At 35.2% G+C, this 18,830-nt stretch overlaps 1 protein-coding gene across 2 annotated transcripts in view; it reads left to right on the top strand.

Annotated features, from left to right (window-relative positions):
- SUGCT (succinyl-CoA:glutarate-CoA transferase) overlaps positions 1-18,830 on the top strand; it is a 713,960-nt gene that overhangs the window by 109,222 nt on the left and 585,908 nt on the right. The window lies entirely within an intron of this gene.

Genomic DNA, 18,830 nt, shown 5'->3' with positions numbered 1-18,830 from the left:
AAATAAAACCTTAAAAAAAAAAAAAGGGAACAGGCTGAATTATCTGCTTGTAGTCTGTGGATTTTCTCTTATTCATAATCTCATTTTCCCCTGACATTTCCTTTTGATCACCAGTCTAAGATTTTCTCATCTAAAAAATCGTATGTCAGTATTACATAGACTAAGAAATAAGGGTGTGTGTATATTATCCTTTTTGGGGTGAGGAAGTCTCAGCACCTAGTCTGTTTGGGAGTGAGGATTCTTAATGGTCAGTAGTTCTTGTTATAGAGGCTGTTATTGTTACCATCTTTCTAAACTGTCAAGTAAATACAATCAGAATTTGGATAAATTATTTTTATTTAGCATTTTACTGAAATTATTTATGTTGATTCTTTTGATATCATCAGTATCAATTTTTTTAAAGATTTTATTTATTTATTCATGAGAGACAGAGAGAGAGAGAGGCAGAGACATAGGCAGAGGGAGAAGCAGGCTCCATGCAGGGAGCCCGACATGGGGCTCGATCCTGGAACCCCAGGATCATGCCCTGAGCCAAAGACAGACACCCAACTGCTGAGCCACCCAGGTGTCCCCATAGTATTATTTTGATTTCTATCCACTTTTGTTTCACATTGCAGAACAAGAAGATTATTATAGTTTATCTATATATAGCACTGGTACTCCTGGAATTGTAATACTGAGCTGATTTGTAAACACCAAAAATGCCAGAGAAATGTCAACAAGTTGGAAACATCCCAAAGAAATGTTAAAAAGAAAATAAACTTTTTTTTAAACCAGGAGGAAAGACTAAAGTAAATAAACAGTTTATTTAAATATTGTAGGACAAAGGAGACATTTAATACCAATATAGAAAGGAATTATAGATTGGGATAATTGTTTTGAAATATTGTTTGTGTTACGTATGGGTAATATTTATTTATTTCAAATTCTTCTCAATTGGAGGATGGCCATTTTTGGATATTGCACCTCTGCAAACTTCAAACTACGGGTGTGTCCCAGTCTCGCTGTTCATCCCTACATCTAATCTGTGATTCTGCAATGTAGGCCAACACTCACTCCACTTCTGCACAGACTCTGTTTCCCATGCTTCCAACTTTAGTCATCCTGCCTCGTCTGTCTTCGCCATGCTGTCCAGGAACTTCAGCTCTCACGGTTTTCTGGTCAAGTCCAGTTCCTGTCATTATCTTGAGCCATTTTCACATCTTCTTTGATGATCAACTTAGCACCTTCACTGAATGGTCTCAGGAATTAGAAATCTGGGTTTGCACGTTCAGCCTGCCATTCAGTGCAACATTAGACATGTTGTCTGCATTTAATGTCTCTCTCTCTGTAAAATGGAGAAGACATCTTTCTAAAATGGTGGTTGTAAAATTGTAAAGTGATGGTAGAAGCATCACACAAATCACATGCGAAACCATGCTGTCATCTTACCCAGTGCCTGTTCTATGGTCATGTTTATTCAGTGATGATGAATTTGATAAACCAATTTATATGTTCACATTTTATATTTTGTGTTCTTTAGGAAGATTCCATTTTGGGATGTATTCTCTGATTGCATGTTCCATACCACAAATTCCTTGACCATATTATCTCATAATCTTGTAAATCCATTGTCCTATTCATTTCGCCTCTCACCTTTCTTTTACTCCATTTCCCCTGCTAATGTCCATAATTTAGAAGAAATAGGATGATGGGTCTCTCTCTGTTGGTTCTTAGCTTGAGGTATCCTGTGCTCTACCGATGGTTTTCATCTGGGGTTGTAGTCCCTACCCCTACGCGGGGGGAGTTTTAAAATGACATATGAGGTATTTGGGTTGTTCTTAGCATTTTAGTACTTGGGATTGGGATGGATAAACATCCTATTGTATGAGATGGGCTCATAATTCTAAAAATCTCCCCCCAAATGCTAATGGTGTCCCTATTGAAAGCACTACTAGATATCCAGGACTTTTGTTCATCCTTTATGACCTATTTCCTTTGTTAGGCAAAACTTGCCACTTCTTTCTTGTGTTTCATTATAATTTTCATTATACTGTTAATTGTATGTCTGTTTCTGTCTTTAGAATATAAAGGGCATAATTCAGAGAGAGTGTCTTAGGGACACTTACTTTTGTATCCTAGAGTATAATACAGATCTCCTACATAGTCCTACATAGTAAAATACTCTCATGGTTTGTTACATATGATTTTAGTCTCTCTCATTGTTCCAGGAAGTATTCAGCTTCTATTTGATAATAAAAGGTTGATAAAGTTGTAGCCACGTCTATGGCATTTGAGATTCTTAAAGTTCTTTAAGAGACATAAAAATAAAAAGAGAATCTTTCCTCTTGGGTAGACCCCTTCATATAAACATCTCATTTTCAGAAAATGTGAATAAGAGAATTTTTGGGTTGTGACTGTTTGGAAAAATATGGTAAAAATATTTGAAAAAATGTACAGCCTGAGGTAAAGATTAAAAAGTATTTAAACAAGTTTCTTTCTAATGTTTATGTTTTTTGAATCTTATAGTTGAAAGATCTTTCCTCTCTCTCTTTTTTCTAATTTCAGTAAATGGTTACTTTTGAGAGCTTCATGTTTATTTTGAGTCATTGTGCTTTGAAAAGTTTATAATCAGAGAAGATCCTGAAAAGAATGGCCAAAATTATCCCTGGGATATAAAATAGTGTTTTTTGTTTTTCCCCCAATGAAAGCCTGTTGGGACTGGGTTTATTTATTGTAAATAGGGCAAAGAAATGATTTGATTTCTGTTTTAATCCATGGGGACAGAATGTGGAATAGTTATTTTCATTGTTCATAGAATAATGAATAAGAGAATGTGAGCTCACATCAGAGAAGAGATTTTAGTTAGCTGAATGAAGAGCTTTCTGACCACTTGCGTGTTGAACAATGCAGTGGATATAGAAACAGATCATGCCGTTTCTACTAGCATGGTGGGATAGAAGGATACTGGGCCTTGAGACAGGAATCCTAGTCACACTTATAATGTCTCTGAACCTCATTTTTTTTTTCATTTGTAAAAATGAGAATACTGATGCACATCCTGAAAGATGTCCTCAGATTCAATGAGATAATGTGTAGGCATTCCCTTTTCTGGCGCATGGTATGTACTAGATACTCAGTAATGGTTCTTCTTCCTCTGGAGAGCTTTAAGGAGAGGAGGATAAGCATCTCTACTGGAAGGTTTAGAAATGTATGTGTCTAAAGGTAGCATGTTAGGCCTGATGTCTCTGAGAGTTTTTACAGCTTTAGGAGTCTTTGTTTGCAGTTTTATTTTGGAAACCAAGTACTAGATTTTTTTTTAAACTTCTTTTGTGGGAAAGATTTGACCAGCCAAGGATGCAGTGTTTGATTCATACTGCAATTATACACTGGAAGAAGAAGGATGCAGAATGTCTTGAATTACCTTTTGAACCATTGAGAATTTTGGTGGAAAGTTAATGAGAGCTTAAATTCTGAGTGAGCCCTCCCTTAAGAGATTGGACTGCAGGGCAGATCACAGCGTGTATTCATTTTTATCTACATAGGATCAGGGTAAAGTGACTGTAAAGGAGGAGTTTAAAGAGGTCTCTATAGGGCAGTATGCAGCTTTGAGAAATAAGGTTTAGCTCAGTTCGTCTTAGGTTCGAATCACAGTCTTTTCACCCATTGTTGTTTCACTGACTGGCCGTCAGGCACCATGACCCTGTTTGGTTTATTTATTTATTTGACAGTGAGAGAGAGTGCATGCACAAGCACGGGGAGCGGCACGCAGAGGCAGAGGGAGAAGCAGGCTCTCTGATGAGCAGGGTGCCTGATGTGGGACTCGATCCCAGGACCTGAGCTGAAGGCAGACGCTTAACTGATTGGGCCACCCAGGCGCTCCAAGAATTTTAAATTTTAATAAAGCTCACATTTGTGTTAGTAAATCATAATTCCTGTCCTGACAGGTAAGGATGTTTAGGAACTTTCACCACAGAAGAGGGTTGAGAACTGTACCTTGTACCCTTGTTTTTCCTAGGTAGGTACTCCATCTGCAGTGTGTGCCAGTTCTCTTCATGGTCACTTGTGAGCCTTACAAGTGAGGCTTGTAAGCCTCACTTTTCTTTTCTTTTCTTTTCTTTTCTTTTCTTTTCTTTTCTTTTCTTTTCTTTTCTTTTCTTTCTTTTCTTCTTTTCTTTTCTTTTCTTTCTTTTCTTTTTTCTTTTCTTTTCTTTTCTTTCTTTTTTCTTTTCTTTTCTTTTCTTCTCTCTTTCTCTCTCTCTTTTTCTTTCTTTCCTTTTCTTTCTTTCTTTTTTTTTTTTCCTTTTCTTTCTGAGGTAGAATTTAGTGATTCATCAGTCTTATATAATACCCTGTGCTCATTACATCACATGCCCTCCTTAATGCCCATTACCCAGTTACCCTATTCCCCACCCTCCCACCCCTCCAGCCACCTTCAATTTGTTTCCTATGATTAAGAGTCTTTTATGCTTTGTTTCCTCAAGATGAAACAGATTTCATCTTGTTTTGTTTTTCCTCTCTTTCCCTATCATCCTCTGTTTTTTTTTTCATCCTCTGTTTTTTTTCTTAAATTTCACATATGAGTGAAATCTTAAGGTTTTTGTCTTTCTCTGACTAACTTATTTCACTCAGCATAGTACCCTTTACTTCCATCCATATCATTGCAAATGGCAAGATTTCATCCTTTCTGATGATTGAGTAATATTTTATTGTATATACACAGCATATCTTCTTTACCCATTCATCTGTACATGGACATCTGGGCTCTTTCCATAGTTTGACTGTTGTGGACATTGCTGCTAGAAACATTGGGGTACAACTGCCCATTTGGATCACTATGTTTGTATCTTTAGGTAAATACCTAGTAGTGCAATTGCTGGGTTATAGGATAGCTCTATTTTTCACTTTTTGAGGAATCTCCACACTATTTTCCAGAGTGACTGCACCAGCTTACACCAGAAGCATAAGATGGTTCTCCTTTCTCCAAACCCTCGCCAACATCTGTTGTTTCCTGACTTGTTAAACTTAACCATTCTGACTGGTGTGAGGTGGTATCTCTTTGTGGTTTTGATTTATAGTTCCCTGATTCTGAATGATGTTGAGCATTTTTTCATGTGTGGGTTGGCCATTTGTATATCTTTGGAGAAATGTCTGTTCATGTCTTATGCCCATTGTTTGACTGTTTTTTTGTTCTTTGGGTGTTGAGTTTGATAAGTTCTTTATAGATTTTGGATACTAGCTCTTTCTCTGATAAGACATTTGCAAATATCTTCTCCTATTCCTTAGGTTGCCTTTTAGTTTTATTGATTGTTTCCTTTGCTGTGCAAAAGCTTTTGATCTTGATGAAGTCCCAGTAATTCGTTTTCAGTAAGCCTTGATTTCTATTCTACTAACAATTATTGTGTAATAAATCACCCCAAAACTTAATGACTTAAAACAAGAACAATTATTTTATTAACTCTCATAGTTTCCATGGGTCAGGAAATTGGGAAGGGCTTAGCTGGGTGGTTCTCACTTGAAATTTCTCAAGCAATTGTAGTGAAAGCAGGAAGAGTGGGGGCCGGATCAGTTTGGGGCTGCTGGGGATCTCTTCGTGTAATCTCAAGGCTTCTCCGTGTAGATTCTTTACCTGGGGATTCAGGGTCCACGTTCACAAGTGTTCCAGTGAACAAGGCAAAGGCACCATTACATACATGTTTTGTGATGTGTTGTTGAAGTCATGCTCTAATTTTTCTGTTGCATTTTATTGCTTCTTATCATGTTACAAGCCCACCCTGATTCAAGGACCAGGAAGTGGCAAGGTACTAGAACGGCCAATGGGATGGGAGATATTGCAACCGTCTCTGGGAAATATAATCTGCTAGTCTTTCAGTATGCTGCAATGCTACATAAAGAGCATGTGGAATTTAGGCGCAATCTTTTCACTTTTGGAGAAATCTATTAGTAACAACAGACTTTTTGTAGCTTTAATTGATCCTTTCATGGCTTTGTCTGTGGTGAAAATTGGTTATGGACTCAGTTTTAACGATCTAAATATAAACTTTACCTACTGTTAGTGTTATAACCTAATTACCAAAGAAGGACTCAGGATGAAAGGAATAGAGTAGATATCTCTTGGCACATTAGATAGAAATTTTGAGCATGTAAAATGGATATGTTTTCACTATTTAATTCTTCACTTTTAAAAAGTTGTATCTTAATGATTTGGTAATCCATTTGGATAAAACAAATGCACTGCACAGAAACCAGAATGACCAATTTTTCTTTATGAGCTGATGGCTTATTATTATTGTGCACCAAGATTGGTCTTAATATGCTACTGGTTCTATGTAATTTTTGTCATGATTAAGTAACACTAATCAGATAATTTCATGCTTTTATTTGGCTTATTCTAGCAATTGCATGCATGTGGAGGATTCAGGAAGAATTGTACTGGATAACTTATAATACTGATATAGAAAGATTTTTCTATCAAAAGTAATTACATTCAGAGTTCATAGTCTGGATCTTTGAGACATCTTTTATTGGTGGGAAGTGAAATTAAATGAAATATGTAAAATCACAGGATAGGAAAAGCCCTCAGAGTTAATCTGTTTTGATGCTTCTAGGAATAGCTTACCTTAATTGTACCAGGTATAGAGGTCTGGAGTGGTCTGGAGCAATTTACTGAAATATAAGACTGTTCAGAGGAGGTTTGTTAAATGTAGGATTGATTGATTATATGCAGATTTTAGTGAATATGAATGTTGTTTTGTCTCAGAACTTAGAAACAATGACTTTAAGTCCTCTTAAATTTATAATATTTGTTATGTCTCTTTTTATGTGACTTGACCAGGGGATTTTTGCATGTCTACTTAAAGAAAATGTGTATTCTATTTTTCTTGGATGGGATGTTTTATATAAGTCTTTTAGAACCAAGTATTCTGAAGTATGCTTCAAGTAAAAAATGTTCTTGGTTGAAAATTTTTAACTCTGGGTATCCCTTTAAAATAAAGCATATCAGAAGGGAAGTGGGGGTGGGTGGGTGGGTGAAGTAGGTGAAGGGGATTAAGAGTACTTACATTGATGAGCACTGAGTAATGATGTATAGTATTGTTGAATCACTCTTTTGTGGACCTGAAACCTAGTATAACATTGTATGTTAACTATACTGGCATTAAAATAAAAAAAACTTAATAAAAAAAAAAGAAACATTGACTTTTAGATTTGTTTTTGCTCCTCTCTGATGTATCACAGAAAGCTATAACACAGAAACTGTTCTTGAAGAACAACATGGAAGTAAAAAAACTTTCCAAATTATTTCTTACTCCATCTCTTAAAATATCACAATTCCCTAACCATCCATTCCATTTTCTCCCAGTCTTACCCTATTTAAACTCCAGAGGACAGCCAGGCGGGGTGATATTTTGGGCATTTCACTGTGGGAGTCAACTCAAAATGATTTAGATGGTATTTAATCACTGGATAAGAAAATATTGTAATTGGGGTGTTAAACATTTTTGAAAATTTGTATTTTGTCTACTTTTTAATTTGGTGGGCTCCCAGTGAGTGGATTTTTCCAGGTTTCTGAAAAACGTCTGGCTTACATTTTTCACACTGGTAACACCCTATTTTTTTGGTAAGTGCATTAGAGTGTTTGCCACTCACTCGAATTGCATTGAACAAGCCACGTCAGGACTGATTACTTCTTAACTGTGGCTGTAGAAATGACAAATCACCTCATCTCTTTACAACTTTTGCTCTCTAGTGACTGTCTGAAAAGGAAAGATGATGAATACTGAAATTGGGACAATGGATGGAGACAAGGTGGCAGTGAAAAGAACAGAAGCTTTAGGGTCAGAATTCAAGAGTTCTAGTTGTCATTGTACCATTTGCTGCTATGATTTTGACAAGTTCGTGTATCATCTAAATCCTTCATAATCTCTAAAATACAGATAATATTGGTACTCATAGAATTATGGTTGAGAGATAAATGTAACAGCATATGTTAAAGCACCTTGAAAAGCATGACATTTTATATAATCTCGTGGATATGCAGGAGACCTGAAGAGAGCATCTTACCGGTTTATTAAATACAAGATAGTTAGGAATCTAGACCTGGTCATGCGTCCTTAAAGAAGATGGTTGAGTGTAGTAATGAGTAGAGGAAATGGATTCAGGATCACTTCATTTGGAGTCTCATCTTGACTCAGCTACTAAATGATTGTAACATCTTACAGTATTTAACCTGGCTATTCCAGTTCCTGGCTATTCCTCAGTTCCTAGAACAGGGATTGCTTACTTCTAAGGATCTGCAGAGAGTTAGTTAGATACTGGGTTTAAAGTGCACTATAGAATATTACATTCTGTAAGTTTAATATCTCTAAGTTATACTTTTAATGTGTAAAAGTACAAAAATTTTCATTCATTACAAGAAAGAAATTTATAGGGCATCTGGGTGGCTCAGTGGTTGAGCATCTGCCGTTGGCTCAGGGTGAGATCCTGGGGTCCTGGGATCAAGTTCTGCATCGGGCTTCCTGCATGGAGCCTGCTTCTCCCTCTGCCCGTGTCTCTGCCTCTCTCTCTGTGTCTCTCATGAATAAGTAAATAAAATCTTAAAAAAAAAGAAATTTATAATAGGCACTGAAGCATTCATAAGTGGCCAAGAGAATAGCACCAATTGGTTTGTTACATTTTCCTTTGAGCTGCCTGTCTGATATGGACTCTCTGGCCTTCTCTAAGTTTCCTTTTTCTTAGTTTCTCTTTTTCTTCCCTCCTTCTGGGGTTCCCAGTTTGTTGCGATGTCAGCTTCTGACTTGTGCTTTGTCTAGGTTCAGATGGAGATGTGTGGGTGATGTATGGGTTGGGACTTCAAGGTTTTTGGTTTCTGATGAAGAAAAATGATCTTCGTGTTTCAGTGTCTAGGTGAAACATCTGAAGATTTTTCTCTTGTCGGTACTGTGCACCCCTAATAGCTAGATTTAAGGTATTACGATGGGAACACTATTTTCTCTTTGTTACTGGGTATCAGTTTGCTGGTAAGTAGCAGAGATAGATCTCTTAACAACCCTATACTCTCCTGCTTTTCTACCTTCACTGCTAAGGGGACTGAACGATCAGATCCTTTCAGCTTCTAAAAAGCTGTGATTTAGTTTGGAGGACTCTAGAGTATATCAGTGAAGCACATGATGGTAGATTTTGTCGTGCCTCTTTATAGGTGGGAATGTGAAGGTCCCTAGGAGTTGGATCTATAGCTCTGAGTTGTGTTTTAGCCATTACATGGAATTTCCTTCCTGTAACGGAAATATATTGCTTTGTAGAAATTTATGGGTGAATGTCACTATAAACATATTTTTAGCTTCAATGAGTGGTTTGAGGTAGACTGTGTGTTTATTTTATTTTTTTTAAAGATTTTATTTATTTATTCATGAGAGACACACACACACACACAGAGGGAGAGAGAGAGATACAGGCAGAGGGAGAAGCAGGCTCCCCGTGGGGAGCCTGCTGTGAGACTCTATCCCAGGACCCTGGGATCATGCCCTGAGCCGAAGGCAGACGCTCAACCCCTGAGCCACCCAGGTGTCCCATAGAGTGTGTGTTTAGAACAGAAAGTTTGGATACTGTGTAGTTTCAGGGTCTGTGCCCATGAAATGTGAAAGCAGTAACTATAGTGACTGTCTGCATTCTTGTTTGCTAAAATACTGGTTTGATTGAATATACCATTTTTTGTTCTTCATATTGCTCTTTGTACTAAAGATATTTTTCCTAATTTCCTGTTGGTTGTTTTCCCAAATTAATTTATTTTAACCTCTCTTTTCACCCAATCAGTAATCAAAGCCCAAGAATTCAAATTTCTAAGTATCTCTGGAGTCAATGCATGCTTTTTTTCTTAACTGAGGTTCTCACTTTGGCTCTCTCCCCGGACTATTGCTAAATGTTTCTGATGGGTCTCCTATCACCACACCAAGCGTCTTATAAAAGGTCACCTTTGCACATAAAGTGATTTTATACACCTTTTCTTATTTAGTTCTCATACCTACCTATGAGATAGATCTTATCATTACCTACCTTCAACAATGGGGAAAAAAATAGAAGGGCTAAAAACTTTCCAAAGGTTATACAGTTAGTAAATGGTGGAAGAATTCATATTTCAGAAAATAGGTCACTAAAAAATTCATGGGCCCCAAGATAGAAAAAAATTTTCTGTAAATTACATTAATATAATGAATTACTCAATATGAAATAAAAGTATGACAATCTAGACACAGAAACGTTTAAGGATATTTTTTTTATTTTGGAATTGAAGCTAACTGCTTAAAAAAAGTTTTAACATTTTTGTTGTTCTATGAAGTAATTAGATTGAGTAATATAACTAAAAAGAAAAATGCTTGTGTGACTTTTCAAATTCATGCCACTTTATTGAACATCTGCCAGAATTGATTTACAGTTTCTTACATACTTTTTTTTTTAATCAAACAAGGTTTTAAATAATAACTTAGAAAAACAAATGATTTTTCTTTCTCCCTCCCTCCCTCCCTTCCTTCCTTAAAAAAAAATCTATTTGGTAAGTTCTGAAAGTAGCAAGAATAGGTATGGAGAAATGAGTAAAAATATTACACAGTCTTTTGTAGTGTTATGGGAAATAATCTTTAAAAATTTTTTAATTTTATAATTTAGGTCACTGTGATTACCTAAATTCCTATACCCTTTACCAATACCCTTATCTATACCCTTCAGCCCATAACCTTTACCACTTTGTAGTGTTAACACTTTGCAAAGCCATGGTACAATGAAATTAGTATTGGTGCAGTACCATTAACTAAACTCCACTTTATTTGGATTTCACTAGTAATTTTTTAAAATTAATATTCAGGTTTTGTTTTGAAATATATGAATGAAAGGGGATGAGAAAGTTTAAGAGAGCATTGGTAACAGGGAAAATGCAGAAATATATGAATGGATATGAAAAGTGAGTAATTTGGAAGTCTTCATTTTTAAAAAAAGATTTTATTTATTTCTTTGGGTGGGGGAGAAGAAAGAGGGGAAAGGAGCAGAGGGAGAGGGAAAGAGATTCTCTCAAGCAGATTCCCTACTGAGTGTGGAGCCCTATGCAGGACTTGATCCCAGGACCCTGAGATTGTGACTTGAGCTGAAGTCAAGAGTTGGACGCTTAGCTGACTGAGCCACTCAGGTGCCTCATGACCTAATATGTTTAATATAGACTTTGTCCTCCTGCTATAATTGTATGTCTTAGTTCTTAGTTCTTGTGCCTTTGTGGATGAGAAGTATACCTGTTTTAGTTTTATAGGAATATCACCACAAGTTGTTGTAATGAAAGGGTTTTATTAATTTATTAAAGAAGCTAAATATATCTAAAGCAGTTTCAAAATGTCCATAAAAAATTATTCTATTACCAATTTCTAGAATTAAAATTTAGTAAAATATAAATATTACTTAATTTCTAAAAATCTACATTTTAACTTAGATCCACTTCCTCCGATAAGTTATGGTGGAATCCTAGCACATATTGCTTAACAAGGTCCATTAATTACCTGATCTTCCCCAAATACATGTTTGCTAAGTGTTCTGAGTGATAAATTTCTATATCTATTGACATAGAGATAGTACCACCCCATTTATCCCAGATCTTAGGAGGAGATACACGCTATTTTATGCCATCATGGCAGCAGGGCTCCAACGGAGCTCCAGATGTGGAAGGGGAGTTTCATACCTTGTATATATGCACCCCGGCTCTGATTGTCTGATTGCACCTGGGAATACTTAGTCACCTCAGTGTGGCAATGTGGTTCACTGTGGGGTTTCCTGCTCACTAAATGGTATTTTATTTGCACTTCCTAATTTCTCTGGCATGCTGACAATTCTTTGATGACAGGAATATGAGTACGAGGGATTTCCAAAGTATGAGCATAGCCACCTCTGAATTATACTAGAACATGAGTGGTATATATTTAGTTGTTGTTACCAAGTAGCTTTGAATGAAATGTAACTTGTAGGTAGAGTTTCCACTAAATACATGTTCTTTAGCAGGCCTTTAAAAGACTTTTAAAAAACATTTATTTCTAATTATTTCTGTCTTTTCTGTTTTGTTTCATTATCAGCATTATAATGGGACTTAAAACAATAAAACAGCTTTATGGACATATAATGCATATACCATGTAATTCACTCATATAAGGTGACAATTCAGTGGTTTTATATTCACAATGGTTTTTATATTCACAGAATTGTGCAGCCGTCACCACAATCAATTTAAAACATTTTCATCTCACTAAAAAGAAACTCCAAACTCATTAGTGGCACTTCCTATTCCACTTCCTCTCAGCGCCTGGCTCTACTTTTCATCCAGAATTTGCCTATTCTGGATATTTCATGAAAATAGCCTCATATAATATGTGGCCTTTTGGGACTGGCTCTGTCATGTAGCATAAAGTCTTAGTATATATCAGTACTTCGTTTCTCTTTATTGCCTAACATATCCCATTGTTTGGCCATCCCACACTTTATTTATTGGTTGGTGGGCATGTGGGTTACTTCCACTCTTAGGCCATGATGAATAGTGCTGCTATGAAAATTTGTGTATAAGTTTTTTTGTGAGGAATATGTTTTCATTCTTTTGGGTATATTGCTAGAAGTAGAATTGCTCATATGGTAATTTTATGTTTAACTCTTTAAGGAATTACCAGACTGTTTTCCACAGTGAGCACAGCATTATAATCTCACCAGCAGTGTATAAGATTTTTATTTTTCCACATCCTTGGTAACACTTGCTATTATCTCTCTTTTTCATGACAGCTATTCTATCTAGTATGTGTGATGTGGTATCTCATGGTGGTTTTGATTTGCGTTTCTCTGATGACTAATGATCTTGAGCACCTTTTCATGTTCTTATTGGCTATTTATATGTCTTCTTTGGAGAAATGTGTGTGTAAGCCCTCTGCTCATTTTTAAATTGGGTTGTCTTTTTATTGTTGGGTTGTAAGCTCATTGTGGTTTTCATTTGCATTTCCCTGATGGCTAGTGATGTTGAGCATCTTTTCATGTGCTTATTGGCTATTTGTATATCTTTTTTTTTGAAAGTATGTCAACACTCTGCTCATTTTAAAATTGGGTTGTCTTTTTATTGTTGGGTTGTAAGCTCATTGTGGTTTTCATTTGCATTTCTCTGATGGCTAGTGATGTTGAGCATCTTTTCATGTGCTTAAAGGACATTTGTGTATTTTCTTTGGAGAAATGTCTATTCAGATCCTTCGCCCATTTTAAAAAATGGGTTATTTGCCTTATTATTGAGTTATAAATTATCAAGTTTCTTTATAAATTCTAGTTCCAGTTTTCAGTTCCTTATCAGATATGTGACTTGAAAGAACTTTCTCCCACTCTTTAAGTTGTCTATTCATTTTCTTGATGGTTTCCTTTGAAACGCACATTTTTATTTTTAAAATATTTTTATCTTTTATTTTTATGTTTTAAAAATATTTTATTTATTTATTTGTGAGAGACACAGAGAGAGGCAGAGACACAGGCAGAGGGAGGGAGCCTGATGTGGGATTCAATCACAGGGCCCCAGGACCACCACCTGAGCCAAAGGCAGATGCTCAACCACTGAGCCACCCAGGTGCCCCGGTTAATGATCCATTTAAAGTTAATTTTTGTGTGTGGTGTAAGGAGTTCATTCCTTTGCATCACCATTTTTGAAAGAGACTATTCTTTTCCTATTGAATTATCTTGGTGTGCTTGTCAAAAAAGGAATTGAAAGTAAAACTGAGAATTCCCATTGTCTGTCAATCTGGCTTATTCTAATACCATGCTGCCTTATTTACAGTAGCATTGCAGTAAGTATTGAAATTGGGAAGTCAGAATCTTCCAACTTTATTCTTCTTTTTCTAGATGTTTTAATTATTGTCCCTGGAATTTACATATGAATTTTAGGATTAGGTTTTATTTCTACCAAAAAAGACACCTTGAATTTTGGTAGGTGAACTTGCTTTGAATATGTAGATCAATTTGGGGAGTATTGCCATTTTAACAGTATAAAATCTTCTGATTCATGACAGTGGGATGTCTTTCCATTTATTTAGGTCTTCTTTTTAATTTCTTTTGACAATGTTTGATAGTTTTCAAAATATAAGTTTGTTCTTTTGTTAAATTTATTCCTTTTGATGATATTGTAAATGGAATTATTTTCTTAATATCATTTTTAGTTTGTTTATTGTTACTGTGTGGAAATACAATTGATTTTTATATATTGCCTTGTATCTTGCAAACTTGCTGAATTCATTTGTTAGTTTTAAGTTTTTTTTAGTGGATTCTTAAGGATTTACTGTACATAAGATTGTCATCTGCAAATATAGTTTTACTTCTTTCTTTCCACTCTAGATTACTTTTATTTTTCCCCCCCTAATTCACTGGCTAAAACCTCCAGTACAATGTTGAATTGAAGTGATGAGAGCAGGTATCCTTCTCTTGTTCCTGATATTAGGGAAATGCATTCAATTTTTTACATTTACTTACGATGTGACCTGTGTTCTTTTTCACATATATCCTTCATGAGATTGAAGAAGTTCACTTCTCTTCTTAGTGTGTTGAGTATTTCCTCATTAAGCGTTCTGAGTTTTATCAAAATACTTTATCTGCATCTGTTGAGATGATCATTTTGCATTTGTCCTTTATTTTAATGCTTTAGTCTGTTATATTGATCGATTTTCAAATATTAAATCAACCTTGTTCCTGAGAACATTGATCCCAACTACTCATAATGTATAATCCCTTTATATATTGCTGGATTCAATTTGCTAGTATTTTGTTGAGAATTTGTTTGTGTTCACTCTTTTAAGAGATATTGGGCTGTATAGTTTTATTTTCTTTTGATGTCTTTGTGTGGCTTGACCTCAGTAAATTACTGGCCTCATAGAAGTTGTTATCTCCACTTTCAGGGTTTGAAAGCACTTATGAAGAATTAATGTTAATTCTTGAAATGCTTGGTAGTTATATGATTTTACTCATATGTGGAATTTAAGAAACAAAACATTGAGCAAAGGGGAAAAAAGAGAAGCAAACCAAGTAACAGACTCTTGACTATAGAGAACAAACTGATGGTTACCAGAGGGGAGGTGGGCAGGGGGCCAGCTTAAGTAGGGGTTTGGGATTAAGAGTAGACTTCTTGTCAAGAGCACTGGGTAAAGTGTGGAAGCATTGAATCACTATATCATACACCTAAAACTAATATTACATTGTATGTTAACTAACTGGGATTTGAACAAAAACTTAAAAAAAATACTTGGTAGAATTCTCCAGGGTTTTAAAAATTTTGTTGGAAGCTTTTTGATTACAAATTCAGTTTCTCTATTGTCATATATTTATTCAGTTTTTCTAATTATTTGTTAGTTTTATTTTTTACTTTTTAAAAAAAGTTCAGGTACAGATTTGTCACTTTTGTTGATCTTTTCAGGGAGCCAACTTTTTGTTTTGTTGATTTTCTCCATTGGCCTACTCTTCTCTATTTCATTATTTCCTACTCTAAACTGTTTTACTTCCTTTTACTCCTTTTGGTTTACTTTGCTTTTCTTTTTCCAATGTCTAAAGGGGGGATGGTAAGTTTTCATTTGAAATATTTCTTCTTTTAAAATACAGGTATGTAAGCTATAAATTGCCCTCAAATACTGCTTTAGCTCCACCTCATACATTTTGGTATGTTGGACCTTTATTTTCATTTGTCTTGAGGCATTTTCTTTTTCAAAAATTTTACTTGAATATAGTTGGCACACACTGTAACATTAGTTTCAGGTATACATCATAGTGATTCCACGTGTTTATACATTATGCTATGCTTACCACAGGTGTAGCTACCATCTGTCACAATACCATTGACCATATTTCTTATGCTGTGCTTTTATTCCTAAGACTAATTCATTCCATAACTGGAAGCCTATTATCCACCCCTCCTCATCCATTTTGCCCATTCCCCACCTCCCTTCCCTCTGGCAACCTTTAGTTTGTTTACTGTATTTATAAGTCTGATTCTGCTTTTTATTTATTAATTCATTTGTTTTGTTTTTTAGATTCCACATATGAGAGAAATCATATAGTATTTGTCTTCTTGTCTGACTTATTTCACTTAGCATAATACCCTGTAGGTCTGTCCATGCTGTCTCAAATGGCATGATTTCATCCTTTTTTATGACTATGTAATATTTCAGTGTGTGTGTGTGTGTGTGTGTGTGTGTGTGTGTGTGTATGTGTGTGTGTGTGTGTTATTTTAGCTTATCTTATGGCCTATGAGATCGTCTGTCCTAGAGAATGTTCTGTGTGCTCTTGAGAAGAATGTGTATTTTGTTGTTGGGTGCAGTGTTTTCTAGATATTAGATATATTGGTTTATGGTATTCAAATCTTTTCTTTCTTTTAAAATTTTCTATCTAGTTGTTCTATTCACTATTGATATTTGAGTTATGAAACCTTCTATTATTCCTCAAGTGTCTATTTCTCTTTTCAAATGAGTTACTCTTTGCTTTTTGTATTTTGGCAGCTCTGTTGTTGGGTGCATATATGCTTCTAGTTGTTATATCTTCCCAGTTCAGTGACCCCATTTTCATTATAAAATATCTTTTTATTTTGTCTAGTGACAGTTTTTTGGTTTGTATTAAGATCTATTTTGTCTGATGTTAGTATAGCCACTCAAGCATTCTTTTGTCTGTTGTTTGTATGATATATTTCTTCCCATGCTTTCATTTTTTTCAGGCTGTTTGCATCTTTGAATCTAAAGTGTGTTAGCCTGTTCCAGTTGCTGTTTCGCTGAAATTATTTGGCACAAATTGTCACTTTTAACAGTGACAAGGTTGTCTTTATTTTTTTAAAAAAGATTTTATTTATTTATTCATGAGAGACAGAGAGAGAGACACACACACACACACAGGCAGAGGGAGAAGCAAGCTCCGTGCAGGGAACCCGATGTGGGACTTGATCCTGGGACTCCAGGATCACGCCCTGGGCCAAAGGCAGGCGCTAAACCGCTGAGCCACCCAGGGATCTCCCAGACAAGGTTGTCTTTAATATATTGATGAGTTAATGTTTATTTAATGCTTATACATTTCATACTGTTATTCTGGATAATGTAATGATGTTTTTAGAATATTAATCTGGTATAGTCTCCCCTTATCAGGAAGTTTTAATATATGACAAAGGACTTATTATCTAATTTATTCCTATTGGTCTGAGAAGTAGAGCAGATAAAATGAGTTTATTCATTTTATAGTGAGAAAATGCGTCTTTAAACTTAAATTTGAACTTGTCTCTCTATAAATAATCTTAAATCCCAGTGACACATTTAATTTTAAGTTTACTGACTCAAGCCACTGCAAGTTTCTCCAGTCATAGCAGGTAGAAAACAGCTAGAAGTTTCCAATTTTCATTGCTATATCTTCCTTCAAATTGTGTTGAAAAGCAGAGAAAAAGTTTAGTAATTATATATTCTCATTTACTTGCTTTTAACATTACTTAGCACTCTCATTAAGATGATTGATATAGTTCATATATGGATTGCAGGAAAATAAAAATTAGCTCCCGAAATTGATTGAATTAACAGCTGGAATTAATGAATAAAGAAGGGATTGAATGAATGTATCAGCCAGATGAAATGTAGGCTTTTTTTTAGGTATTCTGTATGATGACAGAGTTAACAGAATTTAAGGTAGTACAAAATAGGAACTCTATGATATAACGATGACTGATAATAATGTTAATGATAATGTTAGCTAATTTATATAGGACTTATTGTTTGCCAGGCACTGTTGTAATATCTTTACATATAGATCCAGGATTGTATTGTCAAATCAGACTGACATGGATTGAAGATATTAAGCAGTATTAAGCTTTACTTGCAATTTTTAAGGATACAAGGGGCCAATAGGCACAGGAGAAGCAGATAGAGGTCCTGGACATTGAGAGAGACCCCTAGATTCTTTCTTCCCATAATAGACAAACCTCTCAATCCCAGAGCAGTAGATATGATCTCTAATGAAGTATATAGGTTACTTCATACAACAGGGAACACTATAGGCTGTGAAACATTCTATATATTTTATACTCCAACATTTGTATACTCCAACAATTGTATAGGTGATATCCCATCCCTTATAAATCTGTATATTCTAGGGGTGCCTCAGTGGCTCAGTTGTTTAAGCAACTGCCTTCAGCTCAGGTAATGATCTGGTTAAGCAACTACCTTCGGCTCAGATCCTGATCAGTGGGTCTTGGGATGGAGCCCCGTGTTAGGCTTCCTGTTCAGCAAGGAGTCTGCTTCTCTCTCTCTCTCTCTCTCTCTCTCAAGTAAATAAATAAAATCTTAAAAAAAGACACAAACACTATAGATTCTAGGTTTGTGTATCTAAATTCTAAAACAAAAGTAATTCTAAAACAAAAGTATTTTGCTGAAAGCCTTCTCTGAATAAGTACTCTTTTTTCTTTTGTAAGCAAATACCATTAGTATATTTGTCAATAATTAGCGTGCTTATAAGGAGAATAGACCAGGTCTTCTGCCTTCTTTTTTCCTGGGAGAGCCTCTTACTCAACAGGAAAAAAAAAAAAACTCTCTTTTGTTTCCAATAGTTTTACTCATTTAAATTCAAATTTAACTTTTTTTTATGGTAAACAAAGTAATATATATTAAGAAGGAATTTCATACATGTTTAAAACATTTTATTTTATTTGGTTTGGTTTAGTTTGGTTGGTAGGTGATGGAGTGAGAAATACAATAAATATAAATGTATTCTTACCATCAGCAGATTATCCACAGTAGCAACTTATTTTATTCTTTTGTGTGTGTGCATGCACATGTCATATACAATTCTTTCTTCTG

This window comes from Canis lupus, chromosome 18 (genome assembly GCF_003254725.2).
Source record: "Canis lupus dingo isolate Sandy chromosome 18, ASM325472v2, whole genome shotgun sequence".
Lineage (NCBI taxonomy): Eukaryota > Metazoa > Chordata > Mammalia > Carnivora > Canidae > Canis > Canis lupus.
This window is presented reverse-complemented; position numbering and strand designations above follow the sequence as displayed.